We start from the raw sequence: 6,238 nt of genomic DNA on the forward strand, positions 1-6,238 counted from the left end.
CTTTACAAGAATTCTCTCAACTCAAAACGGCTATCGGGTGTCATAATATACTTTAGATGTGAAGGACCATTATCAGAATTGATCTCACTAGCGAGTTTAGGTCCAATAGAAGAGAAATGAGAATTAAAAGAATCGGCCAACTCTAGAGAATCGCAAATGGCCTCGCCATCATTTTTGATTTCCTTTACATAACAATTGTAGTTTTCCTGGGTGTGAACTCATTTATAATTCTCCAGGTCTGGCGTGAGTCACCTTCATTTGCATGAAGTGCGTTTTTATACTACGATTCTTTGGTTTGCTTAAAATTCAGTATTGACTGAATTACGGCAACGTTTTAAACGCTAGCCAGTCATTTGAATCATTAGAGCGTGATGCCGTCAGTTTAAGAATGTCTCTGTCATGCATTCTTTTCTTTATATGGGGCGTTATCCAAGGCAATTTTATTGCACAAGTACGCTTTTCTTGCAGTGGTGCGTGCTTGTTAGTGCATTCAATAAATAATTGTTTCCATACCGCCCACATTGACTTTCGATCAGTACAGCTTTCAATGTTACTCCAGTTTTGTTGAGAAATATGGCGAAAGCAGCTGGTAGAGTCGAAATTCTTAAATTTCCTATATTTGACGGTCGCATGGCCATTTTTTGTTGACTCTATTGAAACTTTGTGAAAAGTGAAAACCAAACTGTGATTACTGATGCCAATGTGCGACATTCCTGAACAGACAACCCTATCTGGATGTTTGTAAATGTAAGATCAATCAGGGTTGAGGATTTATCAGTGATTGTGGTATGTTTTTATCTGAAGCAGTCCGTATACATCGAGAAGATTTGATAGAACAATAGCATTCTTGTCTAATTTAGGAGAGGCCATATTACAAATTAGGTCACCTCATACATAAAATTCGACATTTTCAGAGTCTAGTTTACCACTAAGTTGTTCAAAAGGTCTAAAAATGTCAACTAAGGAATCGGGAGGTCTGTACCTGGTTGTAACAACAAAGGGCTTAGATCTAGGCTTATTAATTTCGATAGATAAACTCTCTACTAAATGGTTGTTCAAATCAGTACGAACTGAATAGTTAATTTCTGAGCGAACATAAAAACAAACACCCCCTCCAGACCAATCGTTGCAAAAGTGATCACTACAAATAATTTCATATCCAGAAATCTTTACTTCATTATCGCTAATGCCGTTGAATTTAGCCTTAATAATAGCTAGTACATCAATAGGTCTGTCGGCAAGTAGAATTCCTGGTTCTGGTTGACCAAATCGTTGGCCTGTCATTGCGGTCGTTTGTTTTCTTTGTTTGCTTTGTCTTCGTTTTATTCTGAGATGTCTGCTTTTGGTCACTCCTAGGAACTGGTTTGGTTTCATTCTTATGATAGAGATCCTTAGACACAATCTGAAGGGCCAATTTTAAAGAATCTTGTTCTTCGCAAACAATATCACACTGCTTCTTTAGAGACAAGAGCTCAGCTCTAAGAGCTGAATTTTCTTCCTTTAGTTTATCCAAGGGCTGATTCGTCTTCATGATATCAATATCCCTTTTGAGCTCTAAATAAAGCGAATAACACTGGCAGCTAGCAGACTTGTTAAGATCTGAGGAATCTGGCTTGATAGAATCATTCACTGGGTCAATTCCGTCCGTATTGCTGTTTGGCGGAAATTTTGAATGGCATGTTTCAACCGATCGAGCAGAACTTGTTTATTTTTCCCTGAAAAAGGCAGATTTCCTTTCCAAGTTCTGTCTTAAGTGCCTGTATGCTTAATTATTCAATATCCTTGCCATTTATCTTGATCGGAACCTGGCATGTGTTTCTTAAAATACCCGAAAACGTTTCGGCCGTTTTTCGGGTTGCCAAAGGTGTTTATCAAAACACCCGAACGTAGCCCCATAGTTTCGGGTATGTTTTTTTGGGAATGACCTTCTGCGTCTGCGTGAACCTGGTGGTTCACGAATCGAGATTGAGAACTCCGGACTCCTAGAACTTGTTTTTTATTGTTCACCTGTTAAATAAGTCTAGCTTGTGGTTAGTTTATACAATACTGGAAATTCTATAATATAAGCATGTCTTGAGTGTGACGGCAATCTTGAAATGGAAGTATCTTGCAACGTTGACTGGCCGTTGATACATGGTTTGAGCACATTTTTCGTGTCTTTCGCAACTTTATATATATCACTTGCATTTGCTATTCAAACCTGATAATGTACCTTCAAAAGCACCAAGTCGTACGTTTATGATGCGGTTTCTTTAACCTTATTACATGTATAAATGTTGTAGTGAGTGCTGGCAGGTAAGGAATCGAAGTGGACAGGTAGGCTAGTTTGATCTTGTTTTGTCTTTTTGGTGAACAGGTTTCCTCTTCCTTCTTGTAAAAAATTACTGACTTTAACATAGAGAGCTAATTCAGAAAAATGAAAGTGGATTAACTTAATCTTACAGTGAATGAAATAGCGGCCTTTGCAGTCTCCCAACATGGATTGATTTTAACTGCGGAGTAGGCTACTGTGCTACAAAAGTAAGTTATTTTCCCTTTTTTTATTTAAATAAAGATGTTTAAATTGTTGATGAGAGAGTTTATTAACGCAATGAAAATCATTTTCTTTCTTTATTGGTTTGCCGTTTTTGTCCAATTGGTTTGGTGGCTCTGAATTTGGTGGGAATTTATGCAGAGGCCACATCACCGTTTGTTCCGGCTGAATTTTTACATTGGTATGCTGTATTTTGGTACAAGTTAATTAATTTGAATCAACGTTATTTCCTGTGATAATTATCTTGAGATATGCTGGAGTAAATTATATTATATTTTGAAACATTAGTGAAATTCATGAAAAGTACTTTGGGACATTATTATAATAGCACGTTAGTAAACAATGATTTCATTAAGATAAGCATCAAAGATTAAGTTATAGTTTTTTTGCTCTTTGAGAAGTAGTAAGAATGGAGAAGATTACCATCCTAGTGATAGTTCCTTCTTCCGGACTTCAAATCAGTGCTAGCAAAGTGTCTCTCAAATTCAGCTCTTGAGCAGCTAAGGCATTCATCATAGTAGAAATCCTATCCTACAGTATCTCTCTTTAATTCTTCTCCATTGTAGTAAAGGATGTCTGAGCCCAAGCAAAAAAGTGCCAGATTTACGGAAGACATGAACAGGGCCCTCATTGATGGCTATACGAGAAGATAAGTCAGTGGATTATCTCTTTTGCGTTTCGCGCGAGAAGTCACATATGCAAAAAAATATCTTTTCATTGTATTTTTGTCTTTTTTTTAAATGAAAGGCTGCAGTGAGTACGTTTACAGTGAGGTTTCAATTATTATTAATGTCATAGTGAATTACAAAATTATTTGCTTGTTTTCAATGTACTTCATTTTAAGGTTGTTCTCAAGTCAAAATTTTCAAACATGATCACTAATAATGGCAAAAAAATGCTTGGGAGGAGATCACTATGGCAGTGAATGCTGTAAACTCAGGGGACAGGAAAACTGTTGACCAGGTGAAATGATCATACCATGCTATGCATAGATTATTATGAATTTCGAATTTATGCTTTTTTGACTGAGAGAGATGGCTGGACAGAAAAAAACAAAATTTTCCCATCTGGTTTTCCCAACCAGTCCATTAGTGCACACTCATTAATTTTTTTTAGTATTCTTCCGACAACATTAATCTTCCTTCGCAGGTGAAGAAATGATGGGACGAGCTGACTGTGTCAGAGAAACGAAAGAAATGTCAGGCACGTCAAGGAGAAGTAAGAAGACTAAAAGTCACTGGGAATGGGAATGTACTGCATGACTCAGCAAGAGAGACCTTAGTTGTGCCGTTGGGATTTCTTTGTAGTAAATTAGATGATCAACATGAAGTGAATTCATTTTTGCAGGAACTTAGCGAGGATTTGCATTCTCCAGTGGCTCCAGCTGTGAGCAGAATGTCCCCTGCTGAGAGAGAAGTGGCAAATGTACTTGGTCCTCAGGCGTTCATTGGAATAAATGGAGGAACAGATACTCTGGGTAAATTGTGTACGTAGTTTAATTTAAACCACACCAGTGACAATCAGTCTAGTTAGTTTGTGTGATAGAGATTGCCACATGCTTCTCCTTGTAAAAACTAACAAGAATAAATGGATTAGGGGATAATAGGTACATAGAAATGGTAAATAATGATCATGATGATATGTTACCTAGGGTTCTTATAGAAGTTGCCATAGTAATAATTAATATGGATGTACAGTATGCTCCCTTGTTTTTAGCATAACAGGTAAAACAATCAAAGATACCTGTTTAATTTTCTCAAAAATACCCAACAATGTCTATTCTAGGGAGTTAAAAAAAGGTATTGCAGACAGTAAAATTTCCCAGTTACCAGATGCTTGAAAAGGAGAACACTGATTAATAATTTATAATGCTTGTGTTGTGCAGCAAAAGCATTTTGCCAACTACAAACAGTTACAAAAATGTTGAGTCGACACTCTAAGTGAAAAACAGCCTTCCGAAATTGAAATCAGTGCTAGAAAAGTGTCTTGCACAAAGAACATAAAGCCCCTTCCTTTCCCCCATTGAGCGTGATCTTGCATTGCTAACATCATGCGTACAATGGGGGGAGGGGAAAATGGGAAGCAGAGGTGGATTGAGATTTTCCTGTAGCCTGTGTCTCAAGTATTTTTGCAACTGGTTGTACTTACCTGTTTTGCTGAAAGAAAGTTTGCATGAAACATTGCATAGCTTATTAACAGCACCGTTTCTCTGTGTATAACAGAAACATTATGGAAAGAGGGTATCAATGCCACTGTTCCACCTGTCGCTCCAACAAGTCAAGAGAATGTCATCGAGGTATATTAGGACTTTGACGTTACATTCTATTGAATTTCTGAAAAAAGAATCCGTCTTGATTTTCATGCAAAATAGATACAAAAAGGAACAGGAATAAACTTTAATGGTCAGGAACTGGGCAATTTAAGGACGTTCGTGCTAATTGTTTGTGCACAACAATACTGCGCAGGTAATGTGACTGTAATATGTCATGCATTACTTCAAGCAATAGTGAAGTTGAGGTTTTAAAACCTTTGCAAAAACCATAGATGATAAGTCTTGCACAACGTTAGATAAGAGAACATAGTGATCAGTCAAAATTGATTTAATAATATTTATCAAAGTCAAGTAGACTACTGCGCGACCGATATTTGCGTTGTTTTATCAGTCGTGCACTAGTCTACTTGAAAAAAGAATGGCACATGTATCTCCGAATCATCATGAAACTTTAAAGAGAAGTGAGCAGGAGGATGGAACTGAGCTCTGGAAATGTGTATCGAGTACTGCCTGAAAGTTTGGAAAACTCGGGGACTAGCCATTTCCTAAATTTAATGGGGCTGTTTTTTTTTTTAGAAATCTTTTTCTTGCCATACAAACTTAAGTTCAAAATGAATGCATGTTTTTGATGTTCTTTTCATTTAATTAATGGTGGCCGGACCTGTTTTGCGTTTCTCCTGTTTTTATGTTCTTATACTAATTTTCCTATCATGTATACCGGATACTATTCGACAGACATACCGAGTATATGAAGGTCTGCCCTCCTCCAAGATTTCTGAATGGCCAAAACGAGACTTTGCATCACATTTTGCTGGTTTACGTCACTCACCGAACACAGGTAATGTCCGCCATCTTCATTTCCCTCTGCAAAGTACAAGATTTGGCTCTGCTGAGTACAGGATTTATCGACATACGGCCTCTTTTTCCTGGTGGTGTACAGACTGCCCTCTTGCAACTCGGGCAAGTTGTCCTTGTTTGTATTGCGCTAACCGACTGCCTGTCGATGGATTCTCCTCTGTGCTGGTGACATATCGCCTAACCCTGGTTCTGTCACAAAGTGTTACAAGTAAGAGAAGCCGGTCAAGAAGAATCAAATCTCTTTACATTGCAGCGCGTGTTACAACCTGTATCACGTAAATTGCACGGATCGCAAGCAAATATCAAAGTCGGCTAACCTTGGCACGTGGACGTGTTCTCGTTGCTTATAGTTACAATAACAATACAATACAATACAATACAATACAATACAATACAATACAATACAACTTTATTTCACTAAGCTAGCCACACACAACAAAAGCTGGTTTCCAGGTGGGGTGTAGGTAAACACGTTACAATAAAGTATATATATATATTTAAAATAGAGGTATATTACATAGAATCAGTGGGATCCAATAGAAAGCATGAAGGGCGAGGACGCAAGTTTGCGTTTG

At 37.6% G+C, this 6,238-nt stretch overlaps 1 long non-coding RNA gene across 2 annotated transcripts in view; it reads right to left on the reverse strand.

Moving 5' to 3' along the window:
- Positions 1-5,924, reverse strand: part of LOC138024463 (uncharacterized) — a 14,211-nt gene extending 8,287 nt beyond the window's left edge. Inside the window, exon 1 of one of the 2 annotated variants that reach the window (XR_011127004.1) lies at positions 5,635-5,924. This is a non-coding gene — a long non-coding RNA (uncharacterized lncRNA). Of the gene's footprint in view, positions 1-5,546 lie in introns of both variants that reach the window. The other variant, XR_011127003.1, reaches the window with a different exon arrangement.
- Between the last annotated feature and the right edge of the window lie 314 nt (positions 5,925-6,238).

Source organism: Montipora capricornis, chromosome 11, assembly GCF_036669925.1.
Source record: "Montipora capricornis isolate CH-2021 chromosome 11, ASM3666992v2, whole genome shotgun sequence".
Lineage (NCBI taxonomy): Eukaryota > Metazoa > Cnidaria > Anthozoa > Scleractinia > Acroporidae > Montipora > Montipora capricornis.